General features: G+C 35.5%; 1 long non-coding RNA gene across 1 annotated transcript; it reads right to left on the bottom strand.

The window, feature by feature from the left end:
- Positions 1-1,895: 1,895 nt before the first annotated feature.
- On the bottom strand, positions 1,896-21,193 carry LOC138694860 (uncharacterized). The gene is made up of 5 exons (XR_011331023.1): positions 21,118-21,193; positions 16,988-17,090; positions 13,127-13,180; positions 6,750-6,900; positions 1,896-2,053 (listed from the first exon to the last, which is right to left on the bottom strand). It is a non-coding gene; the product is annotated as an uncharacterized lncRNA (long non-coding RNA).
- Between the last annotated feature and the right edge of the window lie 557 nt (positions 21,194-21,750).

The raw sequence follows: 21,750 nt of genomic DNA on the forward strand, positions 1-21,750 counted from the left end.
TCCGTAGTTGAATGCCTCTGTGCTAGTCGTTCAGTCAATATGACACCACATCACATTGTGAAATAGTACATTATGCAACGAGGCGATAATGGTAGTAATTAAGACGCGAGTATGTTTGTTTATGAAACAATTGCAAGCGAGTTTCATAATTTTCATACGAGCGTCTTAATTACCATTATAGGCAAGTTTCATACGACTTTTTATGCTCGACCATATTTCTAACTTGAAATTACTCATAAGTATTCATGTTATGGTTATGTGAGGAGCGGAACTGACCTGAATTGTGAGATGTGCGCAGACCCGAAAGTATTGATTTTTTCCGAGGCACGAATGTCATTGACCTTGATATAATCTAGAGAATAACATGAAGATTAGTCTTGACACAACCTGGAAATTGATTTAGAATTGAAAAACGAGATGACAGATTGAATTTATTTGAATATTATTTACAATTAACGCTAATTATTATAGTAACAGAATATAACCTTCTGCGACAGTATTGGATTTCCAGCCTCCGTGACTTTTCGTTAATTGTCTTTCGATTGCATATCCGAGAATAATCGATACTTGCGGTTTTATAATGGTACAATGGTGATTTCTCATTGGCTGAACAACTGAATTATAATGAATAGGTGTACTTTAATGAGGTGCATTAAAGGGCTAGTACCAGTTGTATAATTACTACATTTCGGCATGGACGAGCATAAAGTCTTTTTTAATATTTAAGATCTTACGTCTTATTACTCGAACAAGACATCTGAAGTTTAGAAATGAAGTGGCAGGTACCAGTAATGTACAGGTTCCTTAATATATATGGCTGCCGTAGCACGGGATGTGGCTCCCGGTCCACAGATCAACCATCAGCCAGTAAAATGTTGCTTACAACGGCGGAAGCAGAAATGGATTATAAAACGTACCTTGTAGTAGATGTTGAAAAGTGTAGTTTTTCCGCTCGTATGCGAGCTTCATATGACGAGATTATGGTGTCAGTCACTCGTCTATGCTTATCAACTGAAATTCTTATTTCAGGCTCAATATTAGCCTACTCTATTTCCAGCTAAAGATTGAAGTAAATGTAAATAAATGCACGTGGCTTAATGGTTCCCGATTGGCTATTGGACGCACAACGCCTCCAAACTCATGCTTGTCATCTTCTTCCTCATATTAAAATAGTTCCTTCTAAAATAATAAAATGTATAATATACATGGAATACGAGTGAATTAAACATGCTTATAAGAACACTTTCTTACGATTTAAACAACATGTTTATATTAGTAGTTTCAGACATTGCGTGTTAAATCATTGTAACGTGTATTATGGCAACGCGCATGCGTAATAGGCATTAAATCCCTCCCAAGGTGACTTGCAGCTTCACAGAGCATATCAGCACAGCTGGTATAACACAGTGCGAGATTCAGTGTTGCCAATCTCAAATAAATTTCTGTAGAATTAAAGAAATTCTCCACTCTTTAAATAATAACATTTAATCACGAATCTACAGAAAAAGAAAATCCACTATTCCCGGTAGAGAAATAATAAATATTAACCCTCTGTGAGTATTTTACGGGTTAGTTCAATGAATGTGTTGAAATGTCTGCAATATATCAGACGGTGGCTGCCCTGCGTGCTCACTTGCCGAAAATAATGCGCCCTGGTGGCTGCTTTGGTAGCTAGCTTGCGATTGCGGAGTAATACATTTCAGTTTTGTTTACGTCTACTTCAATCTATACTTGGAAATAGTTTAGAGTTCATCCAGTATGTGCGTATTCGTGCGAAACACTTTGTATTTCAAACTACCTCTTAAATAAAGCAACTACTAAATGGAGAAGGAAGGAAAAATGGAAATAAAAAAATAAATCAAGAAATGTATATTCAAAATAAATGTTTAACGAACTTTCTTATTTACTTGTTTTATTCAAACAGGACAGAAGCAAACTGCATCATTCAGAGAGTTATGGAGATGTGAGGAGAGTGTGGAATTTATACTAGTAGTCATATGCCACTTCGGAGTCCTGGTTCTTTTCTTGCTGCTCTAATATTAGGCATTCAGTCCTGCAAATCGCAAAGAAATAAAATTACTTTTACTTACAATGAACTGGGTTGTGAGAAGATTTTGGAGTCAAACACTTTCGTTCATCAAAATAGCATGTAGCCTATGTGAAAAAGAAGCTTTTAGGTATCTGTTAAATAAGAAAGTCGACTTACATACAAATGACTTTTGTGCGAGATCGTGCGTATTTGCTTGTTTTCCGCACAGAACCAATACGCGGTAAGTGTGAAATACCACATTCAGTATTCCCAACGTAACACACATAACAATTTCCCTCTTCTTACCGCTTAAGCGCGACATTCATTTTACTGCTTTAGGCTTTTAACATATTATTTTTAGAGACGTTTAACATAGTAATAATTATAAATTGGAAACTTACCACTGCAATTTCACCTAAATTGCAATGTTAATTATTGTTTTTAAATATTTGCAAAAATTAAGTAAAGTCTACTACTCCACGAAACTTATTGCATTCCTGATACAAGTAAAATTAAGGAAGCCGTGAAAAAATCAACAAGATTCCAGATGCCGATGTTATTACTGCAATATGTTACATAAATAATATTGTTAAAATATTAAAATGAAAAATAAATCATTACATAACCTTACCGTTTGTTTTAAGTTCGCATTTATAGACTGGGGGGAAAAAAAAGACAGACGTATATCACGGCCTGCTGGAGTATAGTAAACACAGAAAACATTTTATAGCAACAATGTTGAAGAAAGATATTTTGGTTTTCCGAAGTTGCCGTCATTAAACAGAAACCAACATGGAGATTTCATTGCAACTAATTAGAAATTCGTCTTTCAGGTATGTAATAAACGATCTTCGCACAAAATAATGTACGATACACGAGCGGTATGTTTGTTTTCATGTTCTCGGAAATTAAAAAAGCTCAACTACGTTTCGCTTTTTCAATCTTTTCCTAGACCATGAAAACGTCAACATACCGCTCTTGTAACGTATATTACAATTACAGAACCCGGAGATTCATTTTAGCCCTCACATAAGCCCTCCATCGGTCCCTATCCTGAGCAAGATTAATCCATTCCCTACCATCATATCCCACCTCCCTCAAATTTATTTTAATATCATCGTCCCACCTACGTCTCTGCCTCCCCAAAACGTCTTTTTTCCCTCAGATTTTCCAACTAACACTCTATATGCATTCATCCATACGTGCTACATATAGGGTAAAGGTTGGTATTATTGTGATACGAGTAATATTGTGATAGTTATTTTTGAAAATTTATTACAATTTTACTGAGCGAGAGAAGAACCGGTTTTGTGCAGCAACTTGTCCACGAACATTCCCTTAATACGTTGACGCAAAAAACGAATCTTCCTCTCGCTCAGTAAAATTGTAATACATTCTCAAAAATAACTATCACAATATTACTTTTATTACAGTATTACCAACCTTTACCCCATGCTCTGCATCTCAAACGTCTGGATTTAATGTTCCTAATTGTGTCAAGAATACAATGCGTGCAGTTCTGCGTTGTGTAATTTTCTTCATTCTCATGTAATTTCATCCCTCTTAGCCCCAAATATTTTCCTAAGCATTTTATTCTCGAATACCATTAACCTCTGTTCCTCTCTCAAAGTGACAGTCCAAGTTTCACAACCATACAGAGCAACCGGTAATAGAACTGTTTTATAAATTCTAACTTTCAGTTATTTTTAAAGCAGACTGGATGACGGAAGCTTCCCAGCCTAAGAGAGGTACAGTTAAAAAAAAACATTTTTCCATATAGGCCTACCGTAGTATCCAGGTTTTCTGTTCATATGATGAGATTATAAAAACTAGTAGAAAAGATTATAGAAACAAACAGTATATTGGATAACAGGAAATGATATATGAAGACGGAAGAGAATCTTGAGCGAAATCGGTATTAAACAATGAGTTATAAGCAGGCTTGGGTCTAGGGACACAGAGTAACCAGTATGAGGTTTAGAGTACACGGAGTATAAATGACGTCATGACCCGTGTGCAGTCACCCGACTGCAACAGCACAGGTGGGCCCGTAATGTGCATTACCGTTGCGTGTAGGCCTATTGCTGCTTGGCTGCGGTACGTGTAGCACGCTTCGGCGTAGGGACACCTGATTGAAGGTTATAACTCACGTTAATACTTTAATGGTATACATTTATTGTCTACACTAGGAATATACTGTATATACTGCATCTGTACAGGGTGAAATATATTTTGTGGCGTACTGTGACAGACTGTTTACATGTTGAGACACGAAGTAACGGCGCGCTCCATCTCCCACTCCACTCGACCAACACGACACTATAGTCCGTGCGTTCTGAACTTCATGCGTTTGTGCGCCCAGGACTAGAGCTGGAGACGGAGCGAGTAGAACTGCTGAGTTACTCGGTTCTATCGGTTTATGTGCTTGGCAGCGGAGCACCGAAGTTACTCGGTTAACCGTAGCCGTTACCGGTCAGTTCAAACGTTCAAACAGAGTTCACGTGTTTTACTTAATTCTAGCAGACAACAACTTAGGTACTGTTGTATTTAAATATTTTCTGCTGGAGGACAAATTATTTCCTTATCCCCAAGGCGGGCTGAAAGGCCTCTAGTATTGAAGAGGAGTTCATCCTATTATATGACCTGTCAAGTGGGCCTAATGAACACTGACAGTCTGAACATATTACTGTACATAATAATAATATTAATAGTAATAATATTATATTATATTATTATTATTATTATTATTATTATTATTATTATTATTATTATCACCATATTAGAGTGTTTGATTAATATTATATGTTAAAAAAGAAGTGCATTATATTTTTCTTCTATTTGTGTTTACTGGATTTGTGTTACCTCATCAGTCATCATTTTATTTGTATTTATTTCTACGAATTATATTACACAATTATTTATCAATAATATTACTCTTCACTAAAGAGAACATGGTTGTATTGAAGGCTAGTAATGTTATAAACTAAATAAACATTATGTTCTTCAGTTTAAGATTCCACGTTTTATTGATTACTTTATCCACTTTCCGTAATAGTAAATAATTCTGTGTGTTATTTTTAAGTGTTTTAGGCAGCGTTTCATGGACCCCTTCTCTTTTTATCTTCTTTTTTTATTTAGCTGCAGCGTTTAACGTTCATTAGCTGTTAGTATTATAAATTATTTTATCGATTTTATTTCGTCTGTAATAACAACAATGAAAGTTAAATAGGCCTTTCATGCAAAATAACTCCGCAAATAGTTGTAATCACGCAAATGAAATTTGCAACCGCCATTTTGCAATGAAGAGAAGCACTTTTTTTCTCGTCAATTGGCAAAGCGAAAGCGCTTTACTACAACGCTTTTAAAACATTCTTGGTTTCACTTTCAAAAGTACGTTCTAAAATCGACTCAAACTATCTAAATTTTAAATCTGCCGCCACAAATTTGTACTCGGTTCAACCGAGTAATGACGTCACAGTAACTGCTCCGAACTGACCCGCTCCGTCCTCAGCTCTACCCAGGACCGAAGCCTGGTTATAAGATAGGTAATCTCTCTTCTAACTCGTTGGTATTAAACTTTGGAGAATCTATTTGCTAGAAATGCAAACTACCGCAAATAAAGTTGAATACTTTTAGGCCCAATTGTATAAAACTCCCTGACTAAAGATCAACTTTGATCGAAGATCGAAAAGTGAACCGAGTTCAGACACTTCTTCTATTGTATAAAACCTTTCTGCGATCAAATTACCTTGGTTCAAATGCAATCTAAGTTCACGTGAAAAGGATTTGGCAACATCGCATAAACAGGTGAAATACGTGATGCGCGGACAGGTTTGTTCAGTGTTGCCAATCTAGCGACTTTAATTCTTTTTCAACAACAATTTCTTTTAACTTTTATATTGCTTAAATAGGGATTTAGTGACCTTTTTAGCACCCCATAGTGACAAAATTTAATCTTTCTTTGTTGATAATGAGAAATCTAGCGACTTTACAACTACTTTTTGGCGACTTTGCGTACACTCCGTTGGAGACACTGGTTTTTTTGTGCAATGTAAATGATGGCGGACAATAAGAAGAAGGTTGACTGTTCTCCGAGTTGTTATCATGTCATGGTGTTTGATACTGCTAAACATAATAAAGCTTTATAAAACGACAATTTTCGTTTAGTAATGCAGTTAATTGAAAATTTATGAATGTACCTATCATATCCATTAATAATTAATGGGTGTTATAAACATAATATAATTATAGGTTATGTTATTTGATACTGCTGAACACGATAGAGCCTTATAAAATATAAGATTGTTTGTGTATTAAGGCAAGAAATTGAAAGAAATATATATAAATGTACCTATCATATCTATTGATATTAATAATAATGGATATTTTATTTGCACAATCTGTCACTCGTATATTTCAAACAGAAAAGAAATAACTGATCTTGGATCATCTAACTTAATCGGAAAAATTTCTTCAGTCAAAGTTGACTTTAGTTTGAGACAAATTAATCTCAGATTAGGCTTTATACAACACAAAATTCCAAGTTCAGCTGAAACAAGGATCAATTTAACCTCTGATCTAAGATTAAATGGTTTATACAATCGGGCCTTTTAATGGAATTGACTTGTAGACGATGAACCTTCTGAATAGATCACATGACCTGTTAAAAATCGACATGTAAACACTTTGCAAAACGAAGGGAATAAAATTCTTGAACTACCGTTACACGATGGTCGCAGCATTATCCGCTACCAGGTCGTCGCGTCCTGGGCGTCACTGCGTAGTTGTAGACGTTGTCGTCTTCGAGGAAATACGCATGGTCCACGCCTCGTCTGTATTCTTCTGGCAAATCTTCCAGGTCGTACAATCTCCTGCAGACACAAAGGTAAACATCGCTCAGTGCTGTAATTTGTAAGCCTATGTAATTCCTGCCTACATAATTATGTTTGAAGTAATTAATTTTTCACAGTTAATGCTGTGTTTGTGTGCCTTTAATTATATGCATTTAAATACGACTTCATTGCTATACTGTTTTCGCTGTAACAAAAATCCTAATGTAAACATAAACACGTTGCTGTCACACACGTGATTGGCTTCCAGTCGAAACACTCACATGACGCAGGAAAATATAGTTCGTAGTTGGAAACCATAATCTTGTATTATTTGAAAATAAAAGATTGAATTCTAGTTGTTAAATACGATGAAACATATAACTTCACTCATATGTAAAACGCTATGTAAAAGAAAAGCTACTTTTATATTTTGTTATGTACTATGAACGCGGATGAATACCAACAGTAATACCGAGGTAGTCTGTTCTTGTAACAAGCTGGCGTCACTTGAGCTCGTTCACGTAAGCTAGTATTGAAGTATGGCTTCTGTATCCTCAACTGTCCATTGTGAAGACATAAGACTTAAAAATAATTTAATTGTAGTAATTATAAAGTAAATGTTTCCTAAACAAATGAGTGCATAGTAGTGAGGTTAGGCCTACTTGACGAGTAACGGGAATTGTTTAACATGAAACAGAATGTAGGCGTAACACGTACTGAGAATCTATAGCGCCAAACAGCTGCCAATGAAGCCTCACTTCTTATGTCCAGGGCTGGCCTATACCAGTGGCGGCTCCTGCATATTTCTTAAGAGGAGGAAATAAATTAACAGCACTAAATGACACCTTCTTGAATGAAACATGCTACAAATTAGCCTACATGCATACATGTAAGACCAAGTAGTGTTGGGGTTGGCCTTCCCTTCTGTATAGCAATAATCTGTTCTTGTAAACTGAGTTTCCTAAATTGTCCAAAATATATTATGATTTCACTTCCATTCATTGTTGAATAATTGCACAAATTAACAACTACAAGGAAATTCACAACCTCGTAGCATTTTTCGAGCACACTACAGTAACACACGTGTTGGAAGAGACTAGCTACTAACTCGTAACCGGAACCGTTTTACGGAAATGGAAATGGGAATGGGAAATAATCTGAGGAAAGCGAGAACACTTCACCCACCCACGTGGTCTGTGTTGCCACATGTACATTTTACAAGTTCAGTATCACATACTTTTGAAGAATGTCAGTTCTTGTAAAGTCATACTATGTTAAAAATGATGTAGTTTGGAGTATCTACTTTCAGTTTCAAACATATTTGTACAAAACTGACAACTTGGCTGTTGCCCTGTCTAGTAAACAATGAATAGAAGTGAATTTCAGGGGCCAACTACGTAACTACTTCCTCTTTGTTTTACATAAACCCGACTTTAACGTTCAAATATCCACGAATTTTCAAACCATTAATAGTAGCCTATATAAAGTGCAATGAATAATATTTTTGATTTATAATTTAAAAAAAAAGTTTACATGGTGTCTTTCATAGCGTTGCGTTAAAACTGTTTTTGTTGTGCCTCCTCCGAGATGTGTTATAGTCCAGTTGAATGCAACATCGTTAGGTGGCAGCGGTAGCGAGCTTGCTGCACGACCAGTCGGTTTCTATATTTCCCGCCCATGACTGATTCAGAGGAGGATCTCCTCCCTCTCCGTTCATGTACTTGCTTTAAAACTCTGCTTCTTTCTCTGGCCACTAGTGCGCTGTTGTCTGTGTGTGTTAACTGCAGTAGAGGAGTAATGGAGTGCCTTTCCTCTACACAGACAATCTCGCATCTTTCTCACAGTTTTCTACAGCACATGAGCGCGCGTCGTTTAAAACTCGATCAACCGAGTTTTTCTTATAGCTGTGAACTTAAAAATTATCGAATCTTCCTCGAATTTCAAGGCACATATTTTATTTGGTATTTACTTTCAAAAGAAGAAAATGTGAGGAGGACATTCCTCCCTTCCCTCCCCCGAGGAACCGCCACTGATTTAAGTATAGATAAACAATGATGCAAATTCTTCAATTCCAATAGTTCTGCGAGCACTGAAACTTTCTCAGAACTCTTAAAATAAGTCAATTCTATTTATTTATCCCAAGTCACAATGGAAGTGCTGAGAGAGTATTTTCCCTAATATCTGCTCAATGGACAAAAGAACGAAATAGCATGCTAACGGAGACAGTCAGAGGTGCCATCATGGTAAAATATAATTTCAGGGACATGTCCTGTGAATACTTCCATAGTTACAAGATATAAATTGGTCCCTTCAGGCTCTTGTACACAAAGTGGGCTCCGCCGATAAGTAGGATACAGATGTAATACTGATCCAGCAACTAGTGAGTAAACTAAGGTGAGCCATTGTTTTTATCTTTAGTTTTGTTCATACCAATTTTTAAAAAGTCCTCATTTTTTCAGCAATGTCCTCTTATTTTAGATTCCAAGTCCTCCTATAGAATTTCTTCTCATGGTAATCCTATCGTGCATCAGTAGTGGATTTTAGGCGACCAGGAAGAGCCGAAAGTTCGTAAAATCTATGATGCCCGCCTGATACAATCCGTCACTGAACTCCCTGTCTGTTCGTACCGCAACAAAACATTACTGTCTCAGATGGAGTGAAGAGTTAAGGGGTGGTCTCAATTGAGTTATTAGTAGACTTCGTGGAATTGCCACGAGATTCGCAAGGTTTACTGTGCATGCGGTATAGACTGTATGAGAAGGGGGCGTGTCTCTGATGTAAGCACTGAGCAGTATACTGCGGTTACAATAAAACCTGTATCCTGCATTCAAGTTCAATGATCATTGAAGTAGGAAATGTCTAAACATGTAAATACACAATTATTTTATAGTGCGATATATTAACTCTTAAAATTTAATGTAAGATACTCACATCATCCTTGAATATGTACATTACAGTAAAGAGTTATGTACATTTTGAGCGACTGCAAAGTAACCTCGTCCGATGGTTACTTAAACAGTTTTTAATTTGGGAAAATGTACGTTCAACATCACACGATGTAGTAGGTGCATATTTGAAGAACGGAAAGTCACTACTTTTTAGTACACCAACTTCAGATGTCTTGTCGTGACCTGATGGTACATCATTTACAGTACGAAGTTGTGAATAGGTAGAATTTTTAGCAATAATGTTTCTCAACTTACATTTCACTTTTTCTCAAATTAGTGAATTGTTATTTTGGATAATGGTTTGTGATACTTTTAATCCACTATATGAAGGGCTTCTGAGAGTTGTAGTTTAGACGATTCTAACAGGATGATGCTTTTGGACACGATTTTAAAATTAGAATCAATGACAGAATATCTTGCAATAGCTGTTCAGAAAGCAATGATTTTACAGCTGCAACAGCGGAACTGTCTGTACTATCCAATGCATCAATTACCTCCATTATTTTTCCATAATGTTCTGCATAATAATTAACAGAATTCAACCACGTTCCCCAACGGGTCAAGACTGGCTGCGGGGGTAAGGTTATTCCGGGAGTAATTCTTTTGAAACAGCAACACTCTCATTGTAGTATGTTTGATTGAATTCTTGTCTGCACTGAACAAATGTTAAACTTTGACTATTCCAACCACAGTAATGCAAAAACAAGTGCTTACATAGGTATACATTAGCTGTAGCTGCTCTATCTATTTGGACAGGTCACAACTATTAACATGAACTGCTTATACTACCAGACCGGGCGGTCGCTCACCTCCTCTATACTACCGTACATAGGCAACCTGATAGCATGCTGCGTGTGGCAATTCAACGAAGTCTAGTTATTAGCGTCCTGGCCTGGTATAAGCTATGGATGTAAACAGAAAACAAAAAGTTTACACTCCAAGTAACATAGGCTTAATGGTGGTAGGCCTAGTGGTACTAGTGGTAGTGATAGTAATAATAAGTGATATACACGTAGATACATATTTCATGAAGACTAAATCTATAGTAAGGAAATTATAAAATTAAATCGCGGAGACCTAAGCTCAAACCAAATAGGCTACTTTCTATTGTTTTTCATTGCGTGGTTATTGGCTGTCAGTTGAGTTTTAATTTAGCTGTTCGTATGATCACTGTAAACGTAGATCAATCAGCGCAATTGTGGATTGTAATAGTGTTCATGATATAATCCACCAATGACATCATTAAATTCCAATGTTTCCAATATAGCTCCATGTGGAGAGTATAACATTTCTTTCTTGTCTGTATTTTATCTTCTTCCTATCGCTGGAATATGTGTTGGTAAGCTTATACAGGGTGATTCACGAAGATTGTGCCATACTCTAGGACAGAGGTCTCCAAAAAGCGTATCATCATTCGTGCTCCCGATGCTGCCCGCCGAACACAGGGGAAAGGGGAGAGACTCGTACCTCAACAGATGAGAGCGATCAGTGGGGGATCGCGGCAACGGTCTGCTTATGTTTACAAGTAGTAACATCAAAAGAATAAGAAATATCATACGTTTGTATATTATTTTGACATACTATGAAGCTTCCTTTGTAAATAAAAAGTATTTAAGTTACCAAGCTCTCAAGATTAGAAGTGGTTTCGTAAGTAGCCAATATTAACTGCGCACGAAGGCCTTCATCTGTCATACGAGATCTTTTACATGATTATATGTTGGTTACATTCTAAAAAAAATGTTCACAAATATATGTGGAACCAAACATAGCTGAGGTTCTCAAAGCACAGGACCTTAAACACGGGTATTTACACGCATCAATATATCAATACCAACATAATCTGACCTCTATCACTTTGAATTGTTGAAACTCCAAATTGTAGTTCAGGTCTTATGTCTGCAATGTTCATTGTAAACGGATTCGCGAAGAAGAAAAGAAATCTTATCCAATTGTATTTTCCTCCAGAGCAATTATATCTAGAAGACATTCAGACACAGTATAATGTTCATTAACTCCTCGGATGAAAATGACTAGGTGAGCTTTATCATTTCTATCTGTGCTTTCGTCCAATGCAAGTAAGCTAAAAACTGGTTAATTGTGGTTTCGACTTCAGATTCAATTACATTTGCAATCTTGCAAATCCTTCTCTGAACTGTGTCTGGAGACAATTTAATTTTCTTAAACTTGTGACTTTGTCCTGGACACAGTTTTTAGTAACGTTCTTTATACACGATTTTAAAATGCTCCTTCTTTGAAAGGCTTCATTGATTTTTCAACATTCCAAGCTAGAACATAGTGTTTTTTTGTTTTTGTTTAAGACTGAGGATACGTGTGTGATTTGTGTTTGTATTTTCTTGTTTTATATTTATCAAAATATTTGTAGACCTATGCATTTCACCTAAAATGAAACGAAAAACTATATGTTTGTCATGCGGAATAGAGCGTAAATGGATTGTAATATACTGATTTTATATATATAGGCTAACGAACAGTTATACAGACGGCTCAAAATAAATTATTATTACATGTCCAGCATACCTCTAATTGTATGATATTTTTTGTGAAGTGTCGAGTAGTGTCGTCGCATGTTGAATTTTAACACACCGTTAAGAATTTTCGAACAAATTAAACATTTCACATTCTCCCCACTAACAAAAAAAAAATTTTCTCTTCCTACTGATCCTTGAATGTACTACGGTCATGATTAGAAGACATTGTGAAACGGTCGAACACGCCGACCAGCACAATGATAATGGCAGTCCGCCACTGCTCTTCGTTTGCGCATAAACATTGAGTACAGTACAGGTGGAGATGGGTGAGGCGGAACGCGCTCATTACGTACTGGCTTCGGTTCCGTTCAGGGGCTTACTCGCGAGTAGGCTTTTGGAGATGTCTGCTCTAGGATCTGATTCCTGACATAATGAAGAAAAAGGTTCATACATGCATGTGTCAGATTTTGAATAGTTTTAGATAAAATCACGGTTCTTCCTTCCATAACATGTTTCCTTGTGAACTTCTTTCTCACCCTCTCTCTCTCTCTCTCTCTCTCTCTGGACATCTGAAGCAGTGTGTTACAGTAACTATATTGCCATTACTTACTTTTCGAATTTCCTAGTAGTAGTTAATTTTTTTATTATTTCAGTTGTCTCGTTACGATAAAATCGTTGTAAAGGAGTGGTGCATTGTAGGAAACTACCGATGATCCATTCTGAATATTATATGGAAACAATGAATAGCCTAAACTTTACTGCAGCAGAAAGAAGATGATAGAAAACGTGTGAAATTAGCAGAAAGATTGTTACATCACAATAGTTTACCTTCCGGAATCTGGTCCCATCTGTCCTCTGCAACGCGGTGCGTAGGGATATTTTCTGGAAATAATAATTTATTATTTACATTAATATGCTAGTCAAAGATTATAAAATAAATAGTAACAATTTATTTCTGTATTAGTCAGCAGTTGTAATGCATCTGGAAAACAGGGGAAAGAGCGATTTAGAATGTCTGTTTTGGAAAATATTGTGAAATCGCGAAAGCTAGCATTGTTCGTGTGAGATTCAAGAAACTTCAAATGATCACATTTTCTCTCGTCTATACTAATAATAAATCTGTAGCCGAAATTTTTCTGGTAATTTTCGATTTTCCAAAAATAATTGGTCCTAACATATATAATTAACCACCCTGAAACCGAAAATCGCTTTTTTGAAATTTTTGTTTGTATGTCTGTCTGTCTGTATGTTTGTTACCTTTTCACGCGATAATGGATGAACGGATTTCGATGAAAACTGGAATATAAATTATGTTCGTTGTAACTTATATTTTAGGATATATATGGCATTCAAAGTACATTATTTAAAAGGGGGGTTATAAGGGGGCCTGAATTAAATAAATCGAAATATCTCGCTTATTATTGATTTTTGTGAAAAATGTTGAATAACAAACGTTTATTTAAAAATAATTTGCGATAAGTTTTATTCCTTGAAAAATGTTGATAGGACTGATATTTAATGAGATAAATGAGTTTTAAAATTACAATAACTGCCATCTAAGGCCGTATAATGAAATAAAAAACAAATGACTTCGTCTATAAGGGGCCTTGGACAGCAACAATCGAAAGCTATGAAAGATAGCCTACAGAGAATGTTTCTGTGTTTGTATGAAGTAATATCGGAAGTTAAATTAACCGATTTGTATAATTAATTATTATTTCACCATTGGAAAGTGTAGTTTCTCTAGATGGACAAAAGATGTTGATAACCTACCATAAAAATAGATGGACATAATGGTATAATGTTATTACAGTAATTTCTGATATAATATAATATAATATAATATAATATAATATAATATAATATAATATAATATAATATATAATATAATATATAATATAATATAATATAATATAATATAATATTATGCAATGTAATATTATATAATATAATTTAAGTTATTTGAAGAGTACAGAACCATAGTGGGCCAAACGCCATTTACTGAATACGTAGAAAACAAGGGTTAAAAGTAAGTTATTACCATAATTCAATGGAAACCTATAAGAAGTAAAATAAAGTATACACATTAAATCTAAATGATGTCAATGTTCATTAAACTATGGTTGCATGTAATAAAAATTAGAAACATGTTCAAGGAATGGTCATTGCACCAATGAGTGGTCTCGGGACCAAAATGATCGCATTTTAATTAATTGGATGCAATTTAAATTAAGTAACATATTAAACGATTTATCCTTCTATCAAACACGAATGTTCCCTGAATCAAATGTCCTATTTTAATTATGTAATTACTTTATATTTATTTCTAACGGGTGCAGCGGAGCGCACGGGTACGGCTAGTGTCACAATAAATTAATCTTGGAGTCACTGGGAAGGAGTCTGTACTGATATAACGATATAAACTTTCGTTGAATACATATTTTTTAATTTAGTCACATTGTTTCTTGTAACAGAATTCCAGATTACAGTATATTCGATTTTCGATCTAAATAATGTGAAGTATCGATAAAATGCATCAGACGTCAAAAAGGATAAGTCATTGACCGTATCAGACCCAGAATATTCTAATTGCATTATTACGTATAAAATCTGAATGCTTATGAAAATATATTTTACTGTTAAAGACTACTCCAATATCTGTTTTCTTAATTTTATTATTATTTAAGTTGTAATTGAATTTCAAAAGGTTATGACATTGGTCTTGGAAAAGTGAACATTCATGTCATTGTCTTCAGATTATTTTGTGGTTCTATCAATACCATGATCAAGGATTGGTAGTCAGCAATGCCTTTGATTGTAACTTGGATTTTTAAGTCGTCTTCGAATAAAGTGTTGCAACTTTTTTCTTAGACATTAATAATAACAATAATAATAATAATAATAATAATAATAATAATAATAATAATAGGTAATAACAGTAATAATAATAATCCAATAGTAGGCCTATTTTCTGTTACAGAGGTAAATTGTGACTTTGGTCACATGCCCCATTATTATATTAATATTTCAACTCTGACGTAACGACACTTTGTAATATTACGTGAGCTTCATGAAGTTCTATGAATATATCTTATTTCCAGCTGCATTCCTGAAAGAGAATTTTTCCTGATAGAGATAGGCCTACTATAAAAAATATGAAAAGCTACCGAAATATATCTGGAAAACTAGGCTTTCTCCGGATGTTGAAATTTATTGGGAGGTCTTATATCAAATGGAATGTATGAGGGGAAAAATCATTGTAAAAAATCCATTGTCACTTGGTGACCTTCCTTGTAAGTATGTAGGTAGAAGAAGTAGGGCTAAACATCTTATCATGATCAATCTTTTGGGTAAATTAAAATGAAGCAGTCATTTGAGGTAATATACTTACTTACTTACTTACTTATTGGCTTTTAAGGAACCCGGAGGTTCATTGCCGCCCTCACATAAGCCCGCCATTGATCCCTATCCTGAGCAATATTAATCCAGTCTCTACCATCATATCCCACCTCCCTCAAATCCATTTTAATATTATCTTCCCATCTACGTCTCGGCCTCCCCAAAGTCTTTTTCTCGCCGGCCTCCCAACTAACACTCTATATGCATTTCTGGATTCGCCCATATGTGCTACATGCCCTGCCCATCTCAAACGTCTGGATTTAATGTTCCTAATTATGTCAGGTGAAGAATACAATACGTGCAGCTCTGCGTTGTGTAACTTTCTCCATTCTCCTGTAACTTCATCCCGCTTAGCCCCAAATATTTTCCTAAGAACCTTATTCTCAAACACCCTTAATCTCTGTTCCTCTCTCAAAGTGAGAGTCCAAGCTTCACAACCATAAAGAACAACCAGTAATATAACTGTTTTATAAATTCTAACTTTCAGATTTTTTGACAGCAGACTAGATGATAAAAGCTTCTCAACCGAATAATAACAGGCATTTCCCATATTTATTCTGCGTTTAATTTCCTCCCGAGTATCATTTATATCTGTTACTGTTGCTCCAAGATATTTGAACTTCTCCACCTCTTCAAAAGATAAATTTCCAATTTTTATATTTCCATTTCATACAATATTCTCGTCATGAGACATAATCATATACTTCGTCTTTTCGGGATTTACTTCCAAACCTATCTCTTTACTTGCTTCCAGTAAAATTCCCGTGTTTTCCCTAATCGTTTGTGTATTTTCTCCTAACATATTCACGTCATCCGCATAAACAAGCAGCTGATGTAACCCGTTCAATTCCAAACCCACTGTGTTATCCTGAACTTTCCTAATGACATATTCTAGAGCAAAGTTAAAAAGTAGAGGTGACAATGCATCTCCCTGCTTCAGCCCGCAGTGAATTGGAAAAGCATCAGATAGAAACTGGCCTATACGGACTCTGCTGTAAGTTTCACTGAGACACATTTTAATTAATCGAACTAGTTTCTTGGGAATACCAAATTCAATAAGAATATCATATAAAACTTCTCTCTTAACCGAGTCATACGCCTTTTTTAAATCTGTGAATAACTGATGTACTGTACCCTTATACTCCCATTTTTTCTCCAATATCTGTCGAATGCAAAAAAATCTTATCAATAGTCGATCTATTACGCCTAAAACCACACTGATGAGTCCCAACAATTTCATCTACATATGGAGTTGCTTAACTTCTTGCAAAAAATTATTCGCGACATTACAGACAGTCAACAGGAGCTCTTGCTTCTATCGTGGCCGTAAGGTACAGCAACACACCGGCAGAAAGCAGCAGCGGCAGGACCCAGGCACTTTTTCCAGACATGACTGCAACAGATGGAGCAAGTCTTTGTTACACGAAAGCTGAACATACAGAACTGTTGCACTGCTCGCTGTCGACGAGGCTTTTCTGTAAAATGGGTTTTAGCTGTGGATAATAGGAAAACATAATTAAAAGTGCTTCATGTTTGATTTTGTATTATATTATTTTATTGTCGAAGTATTCATACTCACTTGGGAGTCCACACCTGTGGAGTAACGGTTAGCACGTCTAGCCGCGAAACCAGGTGGCCCCGGGGCAAGTTACCTGGTTGAAGTTTTTCCGGGGTTTTCCCTCAACCCAATATGGGCAAATGCTGGGTAACTTTCGGTGGTGGACCCCGGAATCATTTCACCGGCATTATCACCTTCATCTCATTCAGACGCTAAATAACCTAAGCTGTTGATAAAGCGTCGTAAAATAACCTACTAAAATAAAAAAAAAAACTCACTTGGGCAATGTTTTTTTTTTCTCCGATGCGATGTTGTTAGGTTTCGTGTCCAATCTCATCATTTACTTGAACATGGGTTACTTACAAATTACTTTTACATAATTTTTCATTTCACATATTGTTGTAATGAATAACAAACCACATTTTCAAATTTTCAAAGGAGAATGAGTACCCATGTTGCTCGAAACCACAGCCTTACATCTAGAAAAAACTTCGTTCCACTTCTGCAGAAACAATGAGGACATATTTGAAATATTTTACACAAGCATTATCTATCTCAAAATCTGTATCATTATTAATAAATTTCCTCATTTGAAATTGTCACAAATTTTACATAGAGCTAAATATCCATAATGTTTATCTAGTATATTTTTCATCTTCTTTGCTACATTTTTTCCTATTTCGTGTTCCAACTATTCAGTTTCGTTACAATATCATTGACTACATGTTATTTTCTGTCTGTAGAAAATACACCTAATATAGCATTGGCAAGTATCAGGCTGTTACTTTATTTTATAGTCATGACTCATAATGTAGTTCCATAACATCGAGTATTTTTTGTAACAGCAAGTTATTTTTTGTAACAGCAAGTATTTTTTGTAACAGGAGTATTTAATGTAACAGTGCAAGAGCCACGTACTACTAGTACGTAATGTAACAGCGGTATTTAGGAACATGTACGGACGCTAAATGATCACATACTTTCCTGTATGGCATGTGATGCAGTACGATGTCATAATTAGTCGAGATGTGAATTCCTGGAAATGAAATCTTTTCTAATGCTAAATTTAATTCGTAGATCAGGTTTGTTCGAAGCAGGAAATGTAATGTAATTTTAAATTATTTGTAAATTGGTCACGAAATCGAAATGGATCCCAGTGGTAAATAAAACCTAACCTATTCTTCCTCTTCTGCTTAGCTGAAGGTCACAGTGGTGTTCAATTTCTTCAAAAATGCGTAAATAAAAGCCATAATCATTTCGGCCGTGCTAAAATTCATATTAATAATGTACCGTCATGAAGAATAATAATCTCATTGTAATGAAATATGAAAACTTACCGTTGTACTTCTTTTTTAAACAAAAGAACTTCAATAATATAGTCATGATTCAACAGACTTTAGTTTAATTTCAAGAATTGGTAATGAAACTAAAACTGTGAAATATTTGGAAATAAAACATAACCTAGGTATATATTTTCATCTCCCTTGATAAAATTCATAATGTAGTTACTATAATACAGGCATTATGTTATTTGATAGAATCCTATACTTAATGAACATCAGTTCCAAGATAATGTGTACATTTTTTAAAGACTATCTTCGTATCTTTACTATTTATCTTTTACTTTAGTTTCCAACGTTTTTTTTCAGTACGACGAAAGGATTCCCAACTCTGCTTTTAAACAGTGGCGCCAACTAATATGGGTTCGAGGAATCCGAGCCCACCCAATAATTTATCGTGTTGTGAGATTTATTTAATTTAAGGCTCGTCAAATGTTTGAGCCCACCCACTGTTTTTCAAAAGTTGGCGTCACTGCTTTCAATAGTACCAAACATGTTCCGTTCTGTGGAACAGGCGTTGTCATAATATAGTTCCAAAGTGAAACGAGTATTTGTAACCGCAAGTACAGATGCCTCAAACTAGGAAGCTGCCTGGAGAGGGGAAGTAGTAGAGCTAACGAAGGGGGCCCACCTAGGCTCCGATACCCAGGTATAGTCATATTATCTGAAAAGTTATCCTCTTGACAATGTATTCAAGATGTATCCTCCCTATGCAGCCTTCTCAACTATTATTAGAACTGAGCTGTACCGTTCTAGTCCACAGTGCACAGCAGTAGCGGACAGTGGTAGGGGAGAAGTGCTCTATGCGCCTGCGCGAACGAGACAGCCTGCTAGATTTCGTACTAGCTCAGAGCAACACTGTTATTTTGGAACATAGTGTTCCAAGGTGCTGTTATTACTTTTTGGAACAGTTCCAAACAAGGAACTGTTCCAAAATAACTGTTACGTTATTTTTTCCCCATCTCTAATTGTTACAAATTTCCTGGTTTGAAATTAAGCCACAAATTTCGTCCTCGGCATCTTACTATTATTCTTCTTTACAAGACGTTGAATGTTGCCTGTTACGAATAGCAGTATTCGGTCGTAATGTAACCGATCAACTAAAGTTCACTGCTGAACGAAACACACTGAAATCCACCACCCCAACGCTATTACGTACTGGTACCTAAAGTCAGAGACGCATGAAGCGGAGTGTAGCGGCATACAATTCTTAGTCCTACTGATAACATTATTTTAGCACAAGAATGTTATTTCCATGAACCTGGAATGTGTAGCCTATTACTCTTTATGTTCGTTGTTAATTTAGTAACAAATCTTTCAGCATGCTTACATTGAATCGGTTTTCTGAGAAACCCCTCAAGTCACAAAATACGAAGTTTCGGGGAAATACAAAAAGTATTTAAAAAAAAAAACCTGAGGTAAGAATTGGAATATTTGAAATGGAAAATGTTGGTAAAAACACAAAGAAAATTTTTAAATAGAATATGACTCAATATTCAAGTTTGAATGTCGTTCTCGATAGCGTAATTGGTATAGCGCTGGCCTTCTAAGCTCGAGGTTGCGGGTTTGATCCCGGCCGAGGTCGATGGCATTTAAGTGTGTTTAAACGTGATAGGCTCATGTCAGTAGATTTACTGGCATGTAAAAGAACTCCTGCGGGACAAAAATTCCGGCACACCGGCGACGCTGATATAACCTCTGCAGTTGCGAGCGTCGTTAAATAAACCATAATTTAATTCATGTTTGTAAATGTTTGACTATGGAGTTTCTCAAATTCTAGTAAAAATTAAACAGAACAGTCTCTCTATTTCGTAAAATAATTGAAAATTTGGTTTAAAAATAATACGAATTTGATTCTCAAAACCAGTATTTAGAAGCTGACTTCATAATTTTTGCTTCAGGTCAAAAAATTTTACTCTAACCTGTATGAAATGTCACTAAGAACATAAATAATAAAGTCCTGCCTGAAATAATCTAATACAATAATACATTACATAAAAGACAACAAAATTATTGCCACAAATGCAAAATTCAGACACAAGATAATTAATTTACTAAACACAACACAATCCTGTTCATTCTGTGTCAGCCTCGTCACTAACTTATGGGCATTTTCTGCGAAACCTAATTTTCAAGCGCATATGTCACAACAGAAATACCGTCCGACTTGTGGTATTTTTCTACAGATGATTTATACAGTGTGATCTAAAAGTCCCTCCGCAGCTCTATTAGTTCTGGTAACCCTAAAATACAATTGTAGAAAGTTGGCACTGCCCAATCATTCCGGTTTGACAATCTCACACCCCCAGTCCACCATATGCTCAGCGGCCAGTGCTGCCACTTGAATTGTCTGTCTAATAGATTCTCGGCTACACGAGCACTGCGGAGAGACTTCTCGATCGCACTGTATATCCCTATAGAACAGGAATTAGCAATAAAAATCAATTTTGTTAAAAATTAACTTATGCGGTTTCTCAAAAAATCCATTCAATTAATATTTCTCTGTTACTCTGATTGCTTACCTATCTGTTCTGGGAAGGTATGGCTGCAAAGACAGTGGGTGCCTCTAATGTTGTATTCACCTTCCACCTCTTTTATTTATACTCCATACTCGTACGAAACTACATGTGCTGGTAATATTATAACTTATCAGCTAAAACATAATTTCAAGTTCATTAACAGTAAATCTGGAACTTTATTAAGAATAAATCTAAACGTTTATGTGTGACCAAAGCCGCATTTTAGATATTTTTCCACACTCTGTCATTAAAAAGAATACTGCCGCTTCAACATTAATAACGATCCACAAAAATTTAATAGAAACGAGGACAGATATCTGAATAATAAATATTCAAATGAAAGTAGTAAAAAAGAAGAAATGATCCATGGAAAATAATATTAAATGTAACTTTAAATGTCAATAATGATGTAGTAACGTACCTACAATAATCATCGTTCTGCTTTTTGCTGGACCTGAATTTTCCAAATGATGTCTCATCCCTTGACAAACGAAATAGTCTCCCATTGCTATTATGCTATATCGTCACTAATTTTATTCATTTCATTTCCACACTCATCCCTGTCGTTACATTCAGTACGTTGACACTGATCGATATCGCCATTTATTTCATTCTTCACTATCATACATTCTTTCA

The sequence above is a fragment of the Periplaneta americana genome, chromosome 2 (genome assembly GCF_040183065.1).
Source record: "Periplaneta americana isolate PAMFEO1 chromosome 2, P.americana_PAMFEO1_priV1, whole genome shotgun sequence".
In the NCBI taxonomy this organism is placed as follows: Eukaryota; Metazoa; Arthropoda; class Insecta; order Blattodea; family Blattidae; genus Periplaneta; species Periplaneta americana.